Source organism: Micropterus salmoides, unplaced genomic scaffold (genome assembly GCF_014851395.1).
Source record: "Micropterus salmoides isolate LMB-PRFRI ecotype aquatic unplaced genomic scaffold, ASM1485139v1 Ms_hic_scaffold_1, whole genome shotgun sequence".
NCBI classification, from domain to species: Eukaryota; Metazoa; Chordata; class Actinopteri; order Centrarchiformes; family Centrarchidae; genus Micropterus; species Micropterus salmoides.
In genome coordinates, this window is record NW_024040040.1 from 30,851,116 (window position 1) to 30,873,457 (window position 22,342).

Genomic DNA, 22,342 nt, shown 5'->3' on the forward strand with positions numbered 1-22,342 from the left:
CGAGAGGAGGAAGAGGAAAGAAAGACAGATCTGTCCAAGGACTAGCTCATCTTGTACCACCACACCAACATGAGTATGATTTGTGTTGACGCTTGTGTTAGAGTCAAATGTATATGTGTGTGTTTGTCTGCACCGTTATGCAGCTGTTATCAGACATATCAGTGATAACACTCTGGCTTTTAATAAACTCACAGTGTGTACGTGTTAGTGTCACAGTGTGTGTGTGTGTGTGTGTGTGTGTGTGTGTGTATGTAGCTTGCTGAAAGGTCCTGGGCGTGTGATTGATGGGAGCTTTAATCCAGTAAACACATGCACACACACAATTACATACACACACACACACACACACTGGAGGTGGGTGAAAAGAGGGTTGGTCATATGCAGCAAAGCTCAGCTAACATTATTCATCCTGTGTTCATTTGTGTGAGTGAGAGTCCACCGTTCCCCATGTTGATGATCAGTCACTTTATTTACATGGCTACACACACACACACACACACACACACACACACAGGAGACATTCACACATTAAAGAGCATAGAACGGAGGTAATTTAGAGCATTTTGGCTCTTTTTTTATTTGGTTTTCTTCTTTCTTATTTCTTTTCTTCTTTTGTTATTTGGATGATGGGGTGATTCACAGAAAGAAGAGAGGGCGGCTGAGAAGGACAGAGTGTAGGGAGAGAGCAGGCAGGGAGGAGGAGAGGTTATTTTAGAGTTTCTGAACTGTAATCACCACCTACAGCTGCTTCCTCCCAGGTGCTCCAACTGGACATCAACAGAGAGAGGGAGGGAGAAAGTAGAGAAGGGAGGACAGAAAGAGAAACTGGCTCATTAGAGGAACCAGACATACTTATGTAGTAGAGGTACTGATGTTTGTCTTGTTTATAATTAGCACCAATATCCATTTATCTCTACATAACTAGACTTAACCACATTCTAATATCTCCCTGTTTTCCACCGCAGACAGATTGCAGTGTGTTTCCAAAGATCTTCTGCTAGTGAGCCCCTGCAGGCAAGGGGAAGTTTTATCATAAGAGCAGAAGGAAGTTGATGGGGATATCACAGAGATGACACAACACTTCCAGTACCCGACAGAGGAGACAGGATGGTGACTACTTTCAGAGGAAGCTAGTCTGGCTGTGAATTTTGCCAGACAGTGTGTGACTTGTGCAAAAACAGAAAATTACCTGAAGGTTAGACCAAATAACCAGCTGTGTAAGTAACCTGTTCTACACACTACCTTAGCCATTTATTTTCATTACATTTATTATTGCAATTATTTGCATTAGTTATAGTTATATATACAGTATAACATAATGTAAGTACAGTGGTAATGCCATGGATGTGCGTGTCTAGGTTAATCTGATAACTTAACACTGTTAACTCAATAGCTAGCTTTATCCCAGACCATGTAATAAGCTTGATTTATTCAATGACTGCCCTACTGCCCTACTACTATTTGTTGTAGTATATTTTTATGTTGTCAGTTTATATATTTATATGTACACAATATTCTCTCCCGTTACGTTACTTCTGCACGGCACAGACCCAGAATAATGCACATGTATATATCTGCAACGTTGTTCTTCCATTCCATATGTACAGATTTCTACATTTATTTATGTCAACTGTATGTTTGTCTACGTGTAGCACCTTATCACCACAGCAAATTCCTCGCATGTGTAAAACACTACTTGGCAATAAAGCTCCTACTGATTCTTCTGATTCTACTGTCCAGCTGAAATTGGTTCAACATGCAGAGCACAGCACTAACCTGAAGTCCTGTCCAGATATGGTGGAGCTAAAGGCTCGTGCAGACTACATGACTTTCAGTGTCAGCAGGTCGCCGTGCTGTTCAGACTACACAACTTGCTGTCTTGTGACGGGAGTCTTGAAGTCGCTGTGGAGTTCACACTATGTGGCTCATAGGCAACAGGATGTCACACACGGCAAGAGCTGCCAACGACTCTGTCTCTGACGACTCGTCTCCAAACCAGAAATATATAAGAACTGGGATTTCATGAAGGCTTACAGCTGCATGTGCCTGTGGGCTGCTAATCAAACACTACATTCGCATTTGTTTCAAATTTGTCATTTCCATAAGCTAAAATTCTTTTTAAATAGGCTGCTGAAAATGTCTGGCTCATCTACATTTCCTGGTTGTAAAACCTGGCCTGAATGAATATATAATTAGGATGTGACTCACAAGCACACAAGCGTAAAGACACTCACAAACACAAGTGTATGAAAGCATAAAAAATAACCAACAAATGTATTACCACTAATGTTCCACAGTGCTTCACCTGTGATGTATGTTTTTAAAACCTTCCACTATGAGGCACAAACACATCAATCATACATCCAACAGCCACACACCCCCACAGTTATAGGTGTTGCTGTGTGAGACTTAGAGGCCAGATAAATACATCATACAGTGTTTCACATGCGTTACAGCAAAACCTTCCACAGTTGTGTACCAAGCGTCTTGTGTTCAAATAAAACCCCTCCATATGGAAGGTTGCGGGTGCATCCCTGTAAATCATCCATGGCAGCTTCCCATTATTGTCCAGTAAAAGCAGTTGGCGCCATGTGAGCTACACATGTCACCACCAACAGCCTCACTGTCTACTGCATTCCCAGCCTGTAAATAACAACATGGTGGATCAACCAACAAATACGGATTAATAACAACACAAACACCTATCACAGACTACATTAGAGTGAGAGATAAAGAGAGATGGGGGATGGAAGAATACTTGAAAGAGAAATTAAATCAACAATGCATTCTTATGTTGTCTTATGTATAATGTAGGAGACAGCCTGTTTAACTCTGATTTACCAACACAAACTGAGTACCCTGTACTAAAGACAAAACAAACAGCATTGGAAAAGCTTCAAAATCCCTGATTTTAAGTCAAGCCTGAGTCACTACACTTTTTGTTGTAGTGTGACAACATTTGCAACAAATGCCTGTGCACAGACTCATACCACATAAACCATCGCTCCATTCATGCAGAAATTAAAACAGCAGCAATGATACAAAGAGTAGCGTTGAAAAAACACCGAAAGTTAATCGTGCAACATTGTCATCCTGTTAAAACCAACGCTCCGAGCCTGGCCAAACAAACCTGGCTGATAAGCACGGCGGTGGCATCAAAGCCTTACAGATTATAGATTAACATCAAATCAGCCCGTGCACTGCTGTGATGGACAGGCACCTGCCACTTTACTGTAATGTCTCTTATCCATGAGGCTGGTGATTAGGGCAAATGTGTGTGTGTGTGTGTGTGCCTGTGGGGCTGATCTGGACCTCTACACACAACAGCTTTTCATTAGTGAGAGAGGTCTTCGTAAAAAAGTGGGTTGGTGGGTGATATCTGAAAAAACTCCCTGATGTTTGCATGGCTGTGTCGGTGCGTGTGCCAACATGTTTCTGCACATACCAACTTTGTCACACACATCTGGGGGTTAATATACAACAGGTCTGTAGTGATCTTTGTGCATGTGTTTATATGTGTGAAGCTATGTATACCATGTAACCCCGACGCCATGCTAACTATAATTACTTTTCAGTGTTTTTTAATATATATATAATGCTACAGTGGCACAGTGCCAACCTCAAACCTCCCAAAACATACTGTCACGGTAGTGCAGTTTGCTGTCTCTCTGCCTCCATCACTCTCCTCTTCCAGCAGCATTATGATGATTAAAGGAAAACCCTGACCTCCTCATCCACTTCTCTTTAATGCCTCAGCTCATTTTAAACGGTTCCTGCAAAACTAACTGGCTGGATTACTGCTCAGGTGCTTACCCAATCCCCGCCCACCTCTGCTGAACATTAAAGAACATCACAGTTTGTGTACACACCGATGCACCGAATGATACCCATTCTACACATTCAGCCACAAGTAGAAACCCAGACACATGCAAAAATGCACTTAGACACAAAAGAATCTCTCAGTTTCAGACATCAATAATCTTTTTTTCCCCACAGGTCTCCAACCAATTGTAGCATTTACGTTAATGGATTCAGAGGCAGCAAGTCAAGTCCAGTGAGGGCAAAGAGAAACAGAGAGAGGGTGACGATGACAGTCCACGAGATACGCTTATTAGAGCCCGACCAATAAATTGGCGCGGTATGAGCTAACTGCTGATATATCAGAATCAGCATTTATAACAGTCAATAATAGACCATTAAAAAGGAAAGTGAGAGACGGAAGACAGATCCTTCAATCATGTTATGAGTGTTGTTGTTGCATAGTTTGTCCACCAGAGGGCACTCTGCAACTTCCCTGTTAGCAACACAAGTGTATAGAACCACAAATCCACCAAAAAACAGCAATCAGCTGACATAAGCAGGGCTACATTTGTTTAAAGTACTATTTCTAACAATAAAAAAGTTTGTTTTTAAACTGAATTACGTCATGTCATCTTGGTGAGGTCTCCAAACTACACATAACAAAGATTAGGAATAATCTTTGTTATGTGTTTCTGAAAAGAAAAAGAATATTTGTCGATATATCGGATTTTAAAATCCTCAAACTTCAAAATCGGTATTGGTCTTAAAAGTCCCATAGCAGTTGGGCTCTAATGTTGAAATTCAACACACACACAGACACACACACACACACACCTCCCTACACCTTCAAAATTCCACCAGCGGGGCAGAAATGCTCAATCCTGTCTCCCTGGCAGAGTCGCTGGCGTAGCACTTTTCTCCATTTTCATCGTCATTCTTAACCTTTATCTCACTCCTCTCCTCCCATCGTCTGCTGTCCTCCTCTCTTTATCTCTCCCTTTTTTTTTCAAACAGGCTCCTCACAGGGAAACAAGGTTGTAGAGGTGGGAGATGCTGATACTGTTTGGCCTGTGTGTGTGTATATATGTGTGTGTGCGTACTCTACATGAAATACTATACAAAGAGCCTAGAGGCTTCTATCCATGGGAAGATTTTGGCACACTGCCAGCTAAAAGGCACTTCTGGAGTCATTCGTGTGCACATGTGTGTGTGTGTGGTATTGTTTTTGAGCATCTGTTTTAGTGTAAATATTTCAAGATGATTGCAAGCTTCCTCAAAGGAGGATTTCAAGGATTTTACTTCCTTTTAATGCCACATTGAAAATAACATGAGACCAAATTAAATAAACAAGAAAACAATTACAACTGTAGACCTGTTGGAACATGGCTCTTAACTGAATACAGAGTGGGCTGAATTCTCACCAAATTTTTTTGAAGACTTACAGATATAAAAAAAAAGAATAAAAAACAAGACATCAGAAAAGACTACTCAAGACTTCCAGACTTTTTTATCCTATACCTCTGTATTGTATTTGTGTCTTCCTACAACCTGTCTTGTCACAATCTGGACTCAGAGGTATCAGGAGAGACCCAGAATGCATATTTCATTCACACCCACCTATTAGTTATGTATGGAAGACTAGGTAGGTACACTTGCACTGTGGTCATTTGTCTTTCTAATGGAGGGGGAACAGCAGCGACTACAGGCAGAGAACAACTCTCATGCTCCTTTAATGGGAATGAATAAAGGATGAGTCGAGGCTCAGACACCAGGTTAAGACGCAGTTTAGCACCTCTGGCCCAGCGCCCAGTGTAGGAGGCACGGGTGGAAGGAGGCAGAGACAGTAGTGGGAGGACAAAGAGAGGGATGAGAAGAACACATCATGTAGAATACCAAGATGCACTGATGAGCTGGTGAATGATAGTAGAGTAGATACACTGGTTTAAGAGTAACCTAGTGTAAGAAGAAAGGGTTTTTCCCACAGTAAACTTTAGCTAAGTAGCAGGGAAGCAGTTAATGCAGAGAAGTTTCTTGTTGACACTGAGTCTGGTTCCATACGCCTCCACAAACCTCTTCTCTTTGATCCACCTTAGGAGAAAATGAAAGGCATTGAAAGACGGGAAAAAAAGCAAAACAGGGAAGAACAGGGACCTGGGAGGAGGGATCCAAACCAGTGCCTTTGAGAAAGTGTGGGTTTTTAGGGAAAAGATAGGAAGGTAGATTCTGTGCCATACCAACACTGTGGGCTGAGAGAGCAGAACAGGCTGTGGGGTGGTGATGGCTAAACCTTCCAGTCTGCTGCCTTAAACAGAGTCACAATGGCTGGCACTTGACCGGGGTTACAGCAAGGAGAAAGACCTCATGGCAACAGCCGGCAGCACCTGTGCTCAACTGTCAGATAGCCATACCAAAAAAACACTAAATGATTAGACTACGACTGAGGGTGGAGGCGAAGGGCGCCTGAAGAAGCCACAGACGGAGAGAGCCTTTTCTCCCTGCAATGGGACCAGTGGAAAAAGAGTGCGGCTGCTGTGCATGCCAAACCATTTGATACATGTGAAAAGTAAATTAGCAGCTTTTGAAGAGCTTCATACGACACCTGACAAAACTGAAAATGCTCTATAGGTAGCAGTACAAAATTAGAGTTACTCCTCATATCATAAACAGTCGCAATTAAGTGTTTAGTACTGTTTGTTTATAATGTCAGTTGGCACAACTGTACAGCACAAAAATGCCCACCTGCGTGAACGCAGTCTCCTGCACTTTCAAGCTTTCAAAGTCCAGGGAGTATTTGAGGAGCTGTGGGTGATGGCTGGTGCCGTGTGACATGGTGTGAGTGCATCTTATTTTAGAGTGAGAGGTTGAGATAAGGTGTTAAAAGTAGAGCAGGGAGAGGAATGCTGAGCTGTCCTTGTCTGCCTCGATGCGCAGTGGATGTCTTCTCCCCTCCCAGGTTTAATTCTTTGATTACATCTGCTAAACGATCTCCCCTGTAATAGTCTATCCTTTTCATTGAGTGATCCTGACCTCTGCAAATGCTCTCTCTCTCTTTCTCTCTCCTTCTTCTTCTCTCTTTCTCCCTGTGTCCCACACAGCGGTTTATTTAGCTCCCATGTTTACATTCCTGTTCAGTCAGCCTCTCCCAGGGGAGGCTGACTGGATCTGAGTACCCTGGCTGAGCCTCTCTCTCTCTGATGGCTTGGCTCAGTTGCATGATAGTTACTACAGATAGCAGTGGCTCGACACATACAAGCATAAAGTCAAGTCTTTGGGTATTTTACTCTGGCAGACAACGCAAACAAGAAGAAATCAGGTTTTACGGAAATGCAAGCATGCAAGATATTATTTATGAAATCAACAGTACAACATCAATCAGAAACTTGCCACTCAGAAATGGCAAAGAGAAGCACTCACTAGAGCTATTTCAACAATGAGGAAACCTAAATGGGATGTACATCTCACAGCCATCCTGCGTGGTCAGTGACGATGAGCGGGGCCGGGGGAGACTAATTGGATGGAGCTAGAGGACGTCCCGAGCGCTCAGGTCCCCGGTACTTCATTGGCCTCATCATTAGACCGACTGGCTCCTGTGGCCTCCGGCAGAGTGCTGTCTGCATGCACTAATGACCGCTGACTCACTTAGCACGCAGCGCTGCCGCCACATTAGTCCGGCCCAGAATAGACCCAAATAAAGAGAAGATGTTAGGTGCTCCTACAGTCTTGTAAGATATTTTGTTGTGTTCAGTTCTTTTTTATTCTCACCTGTTTCTATGTTGTGTAAAGAGCAGCAGCGGTTTAGCATAAAGACTAGAAACATGGGAAAACCGGAAGCTTGGTTCTATGATAAATGGACTGAACTTAATAGTACCTTTCTAGTCTTTCAACCACTCAAAGCGCATTACACTACATGTTATGTCATTCACCCATTCACACACCCGTGGCACTGGCCATCAGGAAACTATCATTGTCACACACATTTGGGGTTCAGAATCTTTGACAGGACACTTTGACATGCAGGCTATAGGGGCCGGGATGGAACCACCGACCTTCTGATTAATGGACAACCTGCTGTACGTCCTGAGACACCCTGTATATATATATATGAATATATCTATAGGAAGGTCAGAGGTTGTGGTAGACTTTCTTGTTTTTAACAGACATGGTCTTAAAAATTCCGTCATTTCAATTTTTTAATGATGAAACATGGCCCATTTAATAGCATTTAATCTACAGAATTTACAGATTATGGATTTGTAAGGGCACTGAGAGAAAAGATGACACTGACCATGCAGCTACTTTCATGTCACCACACGAAGCAGATGAATGATTTTTACCTCCTTACTGCCACTGGCGTCCCACATTAGCTGCCGTTAAACGTTATCAGTATGACTTGCTTGTCTTTCACCCTCCACTGCATCAGTCCCTCTTCTTTCACCTCATTTAACATCACCTCACAATTACTGAGCTTTCTAAAGAAACTTCGGACACTAAGCTGCCGTGACATTTTATGTTAGCTAGGCTATTTAGCAATATAGCTAACAATTCGATGGACAATAACACCTAGACAACAACGTCATGCATGTGACGTCAAAGACAAGACTACTAGACAATAACTAATTAATATGCACACTACACCTGGCCCAGAAATAGTCCTGCACATAACCCCCTGTAAAACAGCCAACACTTTGGTTTGTGTATGGATTAAACAAATAAGATGTAACATCTGCCGTGCAGATTTTGTCACATTTGGACAGAGCTAAGTGTTTCCCACTGCTTACAATCTTTATGCTAAGCTAATCAAACTGTCCGCTATTTTTAGGTAATATTTTTGCTTACAGACATAAGAGTGGTATTGATCTATCAGCAAGAAAACAAATAAGAATATTTCCCAACATATCTAAACATTTGTTACTGAGCTCACTACATGAAACAATATAGAGCCTGGCTCAGCAGATAACTATGAGTTAACCAGGCTGTAAAACCCACGTGATAGAAGGACAGAGGATTCCTCTGTGTTCAACTGACCATGGGGGGGTGGGAGGAAGCCAGTGAGAGGGAGGGACGGAGACAGGGAGAGTTTTGTACTGGTGTCCTTCCAATAAGAAGACAGCAGTAAATGTCCTCCAGCAACACAGCTTCCCAATTTAACAAGCGTTTAGTTCATAATGTAGATGGGAAAATATTTTGTTTGGATGATGGACAAGACGGTCCTGACAGGAAGAAATGTTCTTTATGTTCACCTGTGGGCGAATGTGTGTGTTTGACGAGAGAAAGAGGACACATCTGTTGGGGATTTAGGACAGGGCAATCTCACCATCTGTCAGGAGAGAGAAAGAAAGAAAGAAAGAGGGGGCGCAAGTGTGAAAGAGAGTGCAGTATCAGCCAAAAATACTCCTCCGAACAAGTCAATACTGCGTATTGATTACTTCTTCACATGGCTTATGCAACATCACCACCTCAGTGTACAATTATGTTGAAATCACTGTGTGCAAACAGGGGTTTTCACAGCAACCTACTTGCCCTGTGGCGACGGAAAAGCAAACTCAATGTGTGCCACAGGGTCCTTAAATCAAATGGTACAATGTGAACTAATGGCCTGGAAAAACGATGAGAACTGTGCTCATAGACCCATATCCAGAGACAGACGCGGGGAAACAAAACCATGGAGATGACTTCATTCTGCATTCATACATCTAGAAGAGATTCAGAGCAACATGGAGCTGAGGTGGATCTCCAGTTAAGGAGGACATAGTCACGGAGTAGAGCCAAAGTGTTGGTGAGAGACTTTTGTGCAAGATGCAATCATCCATAGTCATCTGTGTCCATCCTTCCTCTCCTCACCTACCTTTCCTTCCTGCTCTTAGTCCACCATCACCTCCCCCTCTCTCTTCTCCTCTCCTGAAACCCAACGCAGCATCATTTCCATCGGGACTCTGATGTGAGCTCGGAAACGGCCGCACTTAATCGATAGTGCCAGGTTGCCAAGACAACCTTGATTTCCTGTCGCTGCTTTTGCCGAGTGCCGGTGATTGCGCCGGGTGTCCATTGCACCTGCCGCCCTCTGCTCCTCCTCCTCTTCCACTGTCTCATCAAGCGCTCCCTATCCCTCGTCTCCCCACCCCCCCATCCCCCCCACCCCCCCATATAGCCACTATAGACAAAAGAGCAAGACAGACACACAAAGGCAAAACGGATTAGATCCAAGAGGGTGAGTCTGATCAATCAAAGCAGAGTATCGAGTGTGAGGCCGCGTGTACACCAACACACACACAAACAACACACTTAAACAAACACACACACCCTGCCATCCATAACAAAAGTGAGCTGTGGCGGCTATCATATCTACCTTGGAGGGTGATGTCATTGCACCTGGGGAGCATTTACTATCAGCCCCCCTCACACACACAGACAGACACACACACACACACACTCTCCCCCCTTGCCTCTCTCTCCTACAGGAGGAGTTGGCACCTCCTGTTTTTTTTTCATTCATTATGGAACGCTCATTAATCGTGGCTGATAACGAGGACATGGGACAGGGACATGATTAAGGGGCTCTCTCTCCTTTAGCAGGGCGCCCTTGGGGATAAACAGCCTAGGGTGTGTGTGTGGGTGGGTGTATGTGTGTGTTTCTGTGTGGGCTGCATGTTAAAACAGGTAAAGGACACACACCAAGCACTATCTCGAGGACATCAGTGGTGTAAGATACTACACAAGTTTTCACTTTTTAGAGATTCTAGCCAGTCAATTTAGTCACTTGGATGAGAGTCTTTACCTATGTGCCATATTCCCTTAAAGATCTAAGTGTGTCTTTATACAGATTAACTTAAAGCTATAATTTAATGCTGTGGGAGATGGACCCACAGAGAGGAAGTTGGGACTTCTCTGGAGTTTTTTCCCCCTACTATTGCAGCCTTTGAGGATCGTGACTCCTGAGCTTGACAGCACACAGTCCTGAATACAGACTGGGAATAGAGAGGAACATCTTGAAGGAAAAGCCAGACATTTTCTGATAGAACTAAAAATATGAATATTCTGTATAAAAGTGATTACTGTTTTAATCAGTCTGTGCTTTTGAAAGACCCTTATTTTTGTGCATTATCTGGTAATTTGTCAATTCAGTAGTGCATCAGGCTGAAATGGAGTCACATTAGCTGCAAGAGTGAACAATATGTATGCCAGACTGAGGCTAATTTCTCAGTGTCAGGCATGCTGTGGACTATGAAATTGTTGATTTTAAGTTAAGAGAATAATATGATTTCTATATGCTAGTCTGTTCTTTATGTGGTGTGCGTGTTTGCCTGCATTCTCTTGTTTAGGTCAGACTTTGATATCAATTTCAGGCAAACTTGTGAGATACCAGACCTGCTTTTTAATAACTGCAGAGTACAAGTCAGAATGGGTAAAGTTCAGGTTCATGACAATCTGCAAGGTTTTGTAAACTCACACATAGGCCTATATGCACATTGATCGCCACCCGTCCACAAAATGTGCTTTATCAGCAGCTGTCCGTGTTTATTATTGATAATGACAAATCTGCAGTCGACTAGTCTAAGAAAGTTACTTAGCAGTGTAAGAAAACAATCAGAACAAAGGCAAAACAATGTCAGTTAATCATGTCATACTGGTTTGCCGAATGTGGCTAACATTGGCAGTGTTAGCACCAGCAGCCTGCTCTCCTTGCAGGTTAATATCCACATGCTTGTGCTGAATGTGGTTATGCATTGCTCCAGTCGAGTGGTTATATGCCAGTTTATTCTGACACAGCCTTATTTTCATTTTCTAGATCAAAATACTGCCAAACAGCGCTGGATTTACGAGTTGTCATCTTTGTCCTTCCAGCTTTGAACCAAACAGTGGCTCACAAATCAAGGTCTGAACCTAACCATGGACTTGTTGAACACCCCTATTAGTTTTACAGACTAGTATTTATTGTGATGTCTAAGCAAATTGTTGGGTCATCACAACAAACAAACAAAACATAAGGAAATTCTACAGATGCCACAAAAGGCCATCAAATATGTTCTTGCAAACCTGCATGTTTGGTCAAGCAAGCGTTATATAATAATGAACATAAGGGTAGATTCAAGCATTTACCTTTGCAGATGATTAACTAGATCTTCAAAATAGAAGATAAAATAATATATTTCCTATGTAATAAAATATGTTTCTTTCTAACAGGTCAGAACAAATGATATGAGTGTAACTGAGCTATAAACACAACAGGATGTTATGACGCCTCAGCCAGACAGCAAAGATCAGTCTGTACATGCATACGGGCTTCGTCGTACAGCAATCGTTTAGTCTACATTAAATCCAATCTGTCTGGACCAGGACCCTAATCCCCTCTCCATGGCCAGGGAGACAAGCAGACATTAATCCACTATATTTGTATATTAATAGCCAGAGTCTCAGAGGGGGCCTCTATACATCGCAATGTATGTTTTATTAGTTGGTTAATCTGCTTGTAGATCAGAGAACCTGGTCCATTTAAACCTGGGTTTTAATAAAAACATAGCCAGACCTACCCGAGGGATAAGCTCCCCAAGGACAAAGGAAAGAGCATGCCTGGGTTCAATAGACTCATCATCAACAATAAACAGCTTTACATCAATGTTATCTGTCACAGGGCAATAGAATTATTAGGTTGAATTCAGCCCTGGGCTTCTGCCCTTTCCTAAGAAGAGGGCTAGATAAAGCCTGACCCAAATATAAGCTTGCTACCCTCTTACCATAATGTACACTTCAATCAACTCTAATGCTATTTCTGAGGGTGTGCTTTAGAATCATTGTGTGTGTCCATAATAATCCACATTGCCCTGAGAAATTCTCCCTGTCCTCCTGAGGGGTTGACTTTCAGACACTCAGGTGGAACAGATTTGGGTTAAAATGCTGCTCCACGTCAGCAGGAACAACAGAGTAAACGAAGAGCAAAGGGGTGAGATTCCTCAGGATCTGAATCACATTGGAGTCGTCTGCTCACCTCTCGGCACGTCTAGACGCTGTGTCACTGCCACACCCCACCGGACATCTGTCCTAATTCAATAGATTTATCAGACAGCCATTCGATTAGAAGGGCACTGCTTTAAATTAGCCGGTGCGTCAGGGAATGATGGAGGTGGGCCGGACAGGAGGACCATTACAGCCTAAGGGACATTGTGCCTGTAGCTTACCAATGGTCTATGGTTGCCAGCGATCACAATGACGCCTGTAATAATTTCAACAGCAAGGGCAGTGAACAAATCCTGTCCTATTCAAATGATATTCTCTTAAAAATATTTTACTATAATACAGAGGCATGTGGCATCGGTGTGCAGGCACTGTTTATGGTAGGCATCATTCAAAGTGACTTCCATTGGAAAACAAACAAACAGCTTTTAAACATCTGCTTAGGAGAGACAGAGGGAGAAGAAGAGGAACCCTAGGGAGATGTGTGGTTTTCCTCTGAGATCTGTTGATTAGGAGGAAGGATAGAGGGAAGGGCAGAAAACGAAACAAAAAAGGAGAGGAAGAAGCTCAGAGATAGTTCACACTCGGGTCAGAATTCAGGTGGAGGCCAGGAATGCGCTCACAAACCACGCTTAACACACTGAGCCACACACACACAGAAAGACACAAAAAACATGGCCTTTAAATGCATTACAGCTAGACCATGTGACTCTCACGGGGTAGTCTCATGGGAGCATCCCCCACCCCTGATCTCCCTGATGGACTATAACAACAGGAAGTCAGCTTGTCCTGCAACATCACACCACACCTACAGATAACTGCTCCCTCTTTCTCACACACAGTACATATTAACACAGAAACATACACACTCACACATAAAGGCACACAGGCACCCCTTCCTCTAGGGTTTCATATCGTCTGATCAAGGCTACTTGAGATCACTGATTGGCGATCTGATCGGCAGAGGGCGGCGTTGCAGCAAGTGAAATACCAGCATGGAAGAAACAGGCTTATTAGCGTTAAGTTAAACCACCACAAACATCTGTAAATGCACAGTGTTTCCCACATAATTACTGTGTAACGCGTGGGGAGAAGGAGGGTGCAATCTATAGCAGCAATGTAGAGTGTATCAACCTCGACAACCTAGCTGTATTTTAACATTAACATATCTGTCTCCGACATTGACAGCGTTGTATAAAGAAAATAGATAAACTAACTTCTCACAGTTATGCATTAGTTTTTCTATATACACACAGCTCCACTTCAATGTGTTCTTGAGAGAGAGCGGGAGAGAGAGAGAGGGAGGGAGAGAGAGAGAGAGCAAGCAAGCGGAGGTGCTGAGTGAAGTTATGCGCTGTGCGCAGTTCCACAGTGAATTATGATTTTACTCATATTAAATAGTATGTTGTGTCACCACAAATAAATCAATGAATGGGAAACACTGCAGTGTGGCGCAGATTCTAGAGACTGTTTTTATGTCATCTTAGTTCTGATAGTGAGTTAGTTAAAATCGCCTTACTATCAGCGCATGAAAAACCAGTCGCTGATCATCCCTTCCGCCTTCCTCGCCATTCATATGTTACATTAGCGGCAGCCATGTATCAGTCATCATAGTTAAGTCTAAGTTTAATCTCTCTAAAAGTGTGCTGTGTGGTACAGAAGAATCGATGGCACAGAGCCTACTGCCGCTGGCGTCGGTGGCGAACGAGACGCGCTGCAGCCTGGCACTGAAACAAGGAGAGACCAAGGCTGGCAGGGGGCGGGCTTTTCAGTAACTGAATAGCCCTTGTTTATCTAGGTCCCTCTGGGAAGTCAGGACACTGCAGTGAATGGGAGCCAGTTAGCAGCGATGGCATAATAAGACTGGGGAGGACGGGGGTCATTGAAATTCAGCGCAGGCTACTGTCAAGACAAAACGCCCTTGCCAGCTGTGGCAGCAACTCAAAGGAGCAAGGGAGTGTTTTCTATGGCTGAGGTTTTGGGTTAACAACACAACATTAGGTGACCAAAGGAGTTTTTATGTGCCACTGCTTACTCATCAAAAATACCAGATGAGAGGCGGGATCTTATGTTGAAATGGAAACGAGGGATCTTTCTGAAGATGGGGTAACTGTTTCACTAAAGCTAAACTAAAGGCACACAAATGTGGCAAATTTTGTGTGTCCAGGAACTATTTGCAATTCTGGGACTTACTGGGTTGACACAGTATCAACAATATAGCAAGGTGCTCTGCAGACATGAAAAAGACTTTTAATTCCCACGCTCACCGTTCACATAACAGAGCTAAATCTTTTTAATGTGTCTGAAAAAAGACTTTTCTTTCCCTTCTCTGTGGTGTGAATCAGATGGGCCTACAACTTAGCAATAGCGTTGATTCCTTTTCCAGGCTTTCATGTTTTCTGCCCCGGTTTGTGGTCTCTGCAAGCCCCTGATGAGGAGCCTTAAATAGGCTGCCACAGGTGCTGGGGGCCGGGTAGGTGAAGGAGGGGGATGTGGCCTGGATGGGAGCAGGGCCGCAGGAAGCCTCTTGTTTTCACAGAGATAAAGGGCTTTCAGGATGCATCCTGGGCCGTAATCTCTCACACACTTCCTGGTTTTGTTCAAAGTGAGGCAAGAGAAAACGACAACCTAACCTTCGCCCTAAGAAGCTGATCGATAGCTTCTGATGAGACAGGATGTCGCTGGAATTGAAGAGCATACAACGACAAAGAGATAGCCCGGATTTGATTTTGAGCCGTGTTCATTAATAGTCCTTGATCAGGGCTGATTTATGGATTCATTTATTCAGAGTGCTGGTTCATTACTGATGATGATAATAAAAGTGTGCATTTCATTTCTTTGCTGACCTCTTCATTTGCTTTTAGAGCACAATTAACATTGTTCCAAGCTCTTACACCCTAATTACAGAAAAGATAACGCGTCCTTCCTTCAAATTCAAGTTTCTCCTTAACCAGTCACTTAGTGCTGGCCTTGTGTCTAAAAAGATCCATTTACCAGAAATTTGCATGAAAGGGATTTATTAAAAAGTTCATTGAGGAAATGCACAAACTTCAGAAGAACAGGCAACACATTCATAGAACAAAAAAAAACTCACATTCCTCCTCTTTTCTCTGCGGCTCTCACATTTTCTCTCTCTATTCTGAATATGTCCTTCTTGAGAGGGCCAGCATTTGACCATGAGCCACACCCTGTTCTCCTGCCAGAGGAAACTTTCAATCTCTGCCTCTCTCTCTCACTCTGGCTCTAGCTCGCTCATACTTTTGTCAGGTGTTATTTATGAGAGCTGTATAGCTGAGTTGCTGCATGCCTACAGCACCTGCTGGTGCTGGAGAATCAGAGCCAAGGCAGCTGCCACAGAGAGGAATGGGAAAGAGAAACAGCAAAAAGGAAAGAATACATAGGATTTAAGAAGGAGCCAAAGAGACTTATGAGAAAAAAAGAGAATTAGAGGGTCACAGAAGGAAAGTGCCTGATGGTGGGGCAAAAGTGCATGGCTTTGTTGATTTTGTTAGCGCACTGGCATGCAGCAGATCATACAACTAATGATGGGTGTTCTGATGGGAACAGCAGGACAAAACAAACAAACAAGCTATCAACAAGCACTAATTAATAGTGTGGTACAACTCCAAACATGATCAATTAAAGGCCGTGCTTCATTGACTTCAAGAAAAAAGCGCCGGCGCCAGTGTAACGAGAGAGGGGAGGGCCCTGTCAGCATGACTAAGAAGACAGATGTGCAATCGCCTGGCTATGGAGATCCGAGGGTATCTACTCCCTTCTCTTCGCTGCCTACTACACACACATTACACCCACACATGTATTTGTGGAAAGTAGTTGGGGAGGCCCCAGTATGTTTTGGCTGTAAACACCTGAACGTTGGCAGCATGAACTGCCGAGCTAGGACAGGTGAGCTAAAACAAGTCATAGGTCACTGGCTTAATTCCAGTTCCCAGAGTCAGAGAGACCAAATGTAATAAAAACTGCACTCTGTACTTTTCTCTAGAAGGCCGTCAATTGTGTATCATAGGTGCTTGTGGGGTAGACAGCCTAAATTAAACAAGAGCAAGAACACAATGTCCTACCCCTAATCCTACTGTACAGAACCAAACCCAAAAGGTTAAATGTAACACTAACTATTGAAGCAATACTTAAGCAATACTGGAAGAGTTGAAAGACTAGTGACACTCAGGTGTAAGAAGTGACCTAACAAGGGAATTAACCATTTATAAAGCACTGTAGATTAATCCATCATTCAGTGACAGGTATTTCTCAGGCAGGGGCCAACCCTGTTGGATCTCTTTCAGGAGGAAGGAAACCTTCCGGAAAGTCACAACTGTATAAAATCTAACACTAACTTTGTGAAGAAATACAGTAAATGTCTATAGAGAAGATGAAAAAAACTTGCATCTGTCTTTGTTTTCTGTTTCCTGCTCTAAAGAAATTGTACCAATTTAGTCCAGACTGCATATAACATTATTCCTATGTCCTTTGCCTTTTGTTCATGCACATGCATTTTTAATTCACAAAGACATACTGTAGCTCCTTTCTTATTCTCATAACAGTCGATGAGTGTGTTTCGGCTTGGCTGCCTCCTTCAGTCAGGTCACACTAGTGGGGTCATGGGGAGCTCAACAAAACGCTCATGAGTTAAATGGGGCGATGTGGATGCTCCATGCCTCCCTCTATTTTGCCCTCCCTTCTGCTTTCAGGCTAGCCATTCTCCTCTCATTAATCCCATGTGGATGTTTATCCATGTTGACATTCAACATAGCAGCCGGCCTTCTCTCTGACTAACAAACAGGATGACTAGGGTTTTTTATTTGGCGGTCACAGGACTAGCCTAGCCTAGCTAGTTCAATCCATGGGCTTGGGGGACAGAGGGACACTCGATTTGTTAGTCACATCACAGCCAGACTGTGTAACTGGAATCAGTATGTGAATATGAATGCGTACCCCCTCAGGAGGGTCATTATCAGTTCTGTGTGCTATGGAGAGGAAAATCAATATGGTCATCATAACGGGCTGGCAAAAAGCCAGTCAGTAGGCTGTGTTCAAAGCACAATACATGGCAGTGGATTACTTCTCATCTGATGTCATCTAATTTCATCTCCGTAGACAGAGACACTGTGAGAAGATGATAAGGTCAAGCACATTTAAAAGGGACAAGACATCCAACATCTATGTCAAAAAAAGACAACAACATAATAGAAGCAACAGTCAGGTGGTCTGAAGTTAAGCTACAGCGGAGAATTCTTTTTTTGCCACAAACATGCTGGTGTAAGAGCCCCTTACCAGGCCCGCCTTCTGCCTATTGTGTCAGTCCAGTCTTTTTCATTAACCGCTTCACTGATGACCACAAGGAGGGGAGGGTATAAATGGGTGGGAAGGGAAAGATGGAGGTGGTGGTGATGATGGGGGGACAAGGAGGGGTCTGCAGACAGACCCAAAGAGACTCACTGTGGACCTGAAGAGCAGCCATAAAATACATGATTAAAAACACACATCAACAGACAATGCCGGGCACACAATACACAATATTTACCTCCACCAGGATGGCAATTTAGAGGTAATCTCTCGCTCAAGTACACACTACTGGAGAATATTTTCTCTCACTCTCATACTTGTGGGGTGTCCCTTTCTTCCCCTTGGTCTCTCCCTCCTTCTCATCCCCCTCCCCACAAGGGAGCAAAGAAAAGAACACAGCTGAAGAGTTTGTGAGAGTGAACACATCTTGCAAACACACCTATCTGCCCGTGACTCACTGCTTAGGAGTCAGGAGAGGAGGGCAGAGAGGAGGCTTTTCTGCTCAGCTTACATGATACACTTAACTGAGCTCTCCTCCCTACGCTGCACTGCAACACATACTTGCCTACACCACTTTCTGTATCAGTATCAGTGTTTAGGGTCAAGGCTGTCAGATGTGTTGCAGACCAACACAACTTCCTCAACAACAAGTATGGATTGTATGGATGCTGTTCCACATGTTGGAGTCGCAGTAAGGTTACTACAGTACCTAAATGATACTATTCTCGTGGGGCCAGATTTTGCTCCAGAGCAATGGTTGTGCTTTGGTTCAGTTCACTGAGCTGACGCATCGCTACAAGCTCCCACCACCTCAAACTTGTCCCAATCCTCAGTAATTTTGTCCTATCAGGGAGAGTGTTGACGATTTGTGGTTGGCTGCGTCATTGTCAGTTAGGAAGCCTCCAAGGCGCGCGGCCCTCATCACATTGTCCTATCATGCAGATGAACCCCTCATGGCCCATACTGGGGATATGGGAAAACTCCTGCCTGCTGTGCCAAATTAAGCCTTCACCCTGACATTAAAAACAGCACACTGGGTAGCACACATTGCCACTTTAAGATACAGGGGACATAAATGCCACAGGGATGTGTCGGCGTTAATGTTGAGGCGAGCAAGCGTGACGCAGACATAAGCTACATTTCCAAGACAAAAATGTCAAACAGAGTGCTGCAGAGCAGACCCTTGAGGGCCGGAGGGCTGCGTGAGAGAGGGATTTGATGAATTCTGCGAACGTTCCATGGATTCCTCCCTCGCGGGGACCTTTGGGAAAAGAATGGGTCATATGCAAATGTCATGCACAGTATGGTGGAGAAGTTTCCCACAAGCCGAGTGTGAAAAGGGCTCTCCCTCCCCATGCCGGGGACGCTGAATGGGCCTTTTCTTCTTCCACTGAAAGTGTATGAGGTAGAGCAGGCAAACTGCAAAGGTAACTAGGCTCTTTCTCCTCAGGCTTTCTCACTACAGCCTGAACACACAATGGTTCATTTAGGCATTCAGCCACACAAACCCCAATAAAGCACATCCAAGCACAGTTAAGGGGGTTACTGAAACTGACTCTGAGTTTAAAACTCCTTCTTTACGAAGGGAGAGCACCTTTTTATAGGCTAATGCTCTCAGCCTCCATGGGAGCAGCTAATCATTAAGCTGCCTTAACAGAGGTGGGAGTGTGGTCGTACATCACATCATTTTAATTCAGCTGAATGGTCAGATGAGGACAGGCCTTTTCCCACCCTGACTGACATGATTTGAGGGATGAAACTTAGACAGAAACAAAACACGTTTCCAGATGATTAATAAAAACAAGCAAATCAAATGATCTTTACCTGTATGGGGTCTAAAATTATTTTAAGGTTATTTTTGCTGATGTTTGTTAACATACACCTAGTTTTGAACCTAAAATCCACACGGGGCTGAGAGATAGCTGCCATGTATGTCATGTTTTTCATCTGCCAGCACCAGTCTCTCAGTTGTCACCTGTTGTAAAATTCTTTAGTCACCTCAGCCACCTCTCACCAACTCTGTCCACCCCCCACCCCTCTTTGACTCCACAGGGAACGTGGAGCCCACAGTTTAAGGGGTCAGAGAGGAATGGATGAAGAGAAGGAGTGAGCGCAGAAAACTGCAGCTCCAACATCCCCCCACCGCCCTCCTCTCTTCCCCTTTCATTGAACAGACTTAAACACAAACACAATTGGACATGCTGGAAGCCTCACAATGGCACAGGGGGGGAAAGTGAAGTCATACTCTAGGCACGCATGGGTGCCTAGGTCAGGGGGCAATCAACAGCACCCCTGGCTACTGTGTCTCAACCCCCCGAAATAAAGGACAAGCTCTGGAAGGAGGAGCGTGAGGGAAGAGACAGAGAGAGAGCAGAGGCAGGGGGATTTTCTTCTTACTTGGCACTCTCAAATTAAGCTGCTGAGGAAGTTGGTGAAAAGCAGTGAGATAAATGAAAAGTTTCCTCCTCTGCTAAACTCTTCACACAACAGGGGTGGACCTTTTAAATGTAAACAGATGTCTTTTAAAACATTGAAGTGGCATGTGAAGCTACAGCGCCAATCTGCACTTCCTCCAAAGCCTTCACTGTAGCCCAAAACATTGTTTCACCAAACCGTAGCTATTGCTAAACCACTGTTTTTTATTGCAGCATGTTGTTGTATTCAATAGCTTCTAGACAGGGTGAGTGAGTCCAGGGCACTAAGTATAGTTTAAGTATAGTTTTACCAGGCCAATAAACATGCTCTTCAACATTACATGAGTTGTTGCCAAGTGCCAAGCCCACAACCTCATTTTCCTTATTTGATGGATGATTCATCAAGGTGCAAGTGTGTGCCAGAGTATGCCTCAGAAAGTTAGAGAGATGAAGAGAGAGAGAGAGAGAGAGAGAGAGAGAGAGAGAGAGAGACATGGGATGAGATAAATGACCTTTATGATATTGTCAAATAAAAAGAAATCCTTGCTACCCGGATGCACACTCATTTCAAGGTGTCTCCAAAACACTGTTCTGAATACATCAGCCCCAGCTATTGAGCATGGGTACAAAGCTGTCCCAGCACAGCCCTGTTTATTTTTGCAAAGAATGTTAACAACAGGCGCATTCCTCTATTCCCAAATTGCTGTGTTAAATTACCATTGCAGGGAACGGCTGCTATTCCTGAGGGGAGTGGACTGGGGAGAAGTGACAAAGGAAGCTGTAGTATCCCGCCGATTGCAAACACCTGTCGTCCTGCAGCCTCTTAACACCTCTCTGTTTACAGCAGGGAATGGAGCTCACCTTGATCTCAGCTCCCCCTGCTAGCCTGGGATCTGGCAAAGCCACTGACTATAACAAGCTGGGCACAACTTGAGGGCTTGCTTAAGAGCCCAAGCAATGGCTATTGAAAGTGTTTCACCATAGGAAAGTAGCCCTTAGGCTGGAGTTCCTGAAAAGACAGCAGCTCATATTAAAATGCAACATGTTGCCGAAATGTTACAAAGCTAAGGTTTTGACAACACACAACAACACCAGCCTTCAATCTAACTTTACTGAGTATTTCCCTTCAAAAGCAGATATGTTGATTTACATGACAGCTCACCAGCCTTGTCAGAAGGTGGTAGGAAGTGAGGGCTTAAAAGCAAACCATGACAGCTCTTTGAAGCAGATGCAAATGAGTCAAAGTAACAGGGAACACATCTGTTTGGTGAAGGCTGTGACTTTAAATATCAATAAGGCTGTGAAAACCCTGTAAGGTAAAGGGGAAATAAGCAACAAATGAAGTGTCTCCAAAGCAGACCATATAAGACTCCCTTTCTCCCACAAGACAAAGATCCACACCTTGACAGCAGGACCGTTATCTGAGGTGTGTCCACGCCTCGCACGTAGGCTATTTAACTGCACACACGCTCCAGAGAGGAAGCGCATAGCTGAGCAGACCCCATAAAAACACCGAGAGGACAGTGGGAAAACATCGATAGCACCCATTAAAAATATACCACTCTTCACTTCACTCATCAGGTATCCGCAGAAAATTCACAAGACAGCAAACCCGCACAAGAAAACACCGTTTGGTCGCCTTTCCGCCCACGAACTGCTGTTCTGAGCACCACAGAAAGCAGCGGCTCTTACTGAGCGACTTCGTCCATCCCATATATTTGTTTTGACAAAATAACGCAAAATGTCCTGCATTACCCCAGTTCCTTTAAGCTACACTTGGTGGCACAACACATGAACACGACTAGTTGATAGACAACACATGTCATCAGAACCGCGACAAAAAAAAAGCTTGATTTCACAATAAAAGAATTAGT

At 43.8% G+C, this 22,342-nt stretch overlaps 1 protein-coding gene across 2 annotated transcripts in view; it reads right to left on the reverse strand.

Moving 5' to 3' along the window:
* zeb1b (zinc finger E-box binding homeobox 1b) overlaps positions 1 to 22,342 on the reverse strand; it is a 51,171-nt gene that overhangs the window by 27,296 nt on the left and 1,533 nt on the right. Inside the window, exon 1 of one of the 2 annotated variants that reach the window (XM_038723862.1) lies at positions 1,777 to 1,913. The exons of the other annotated variant lie outside the window; for it this stretch is intronic. The gene's annotated coding sequence lies outside the window, so the exon portion shown is untranslated. Of the gene's footprint in view, positions 1 to 1,776; positions 1,914 to 22,342 lie in introns of those variants that run through there. 2 annotated transcript variants of the gene reach the window in all.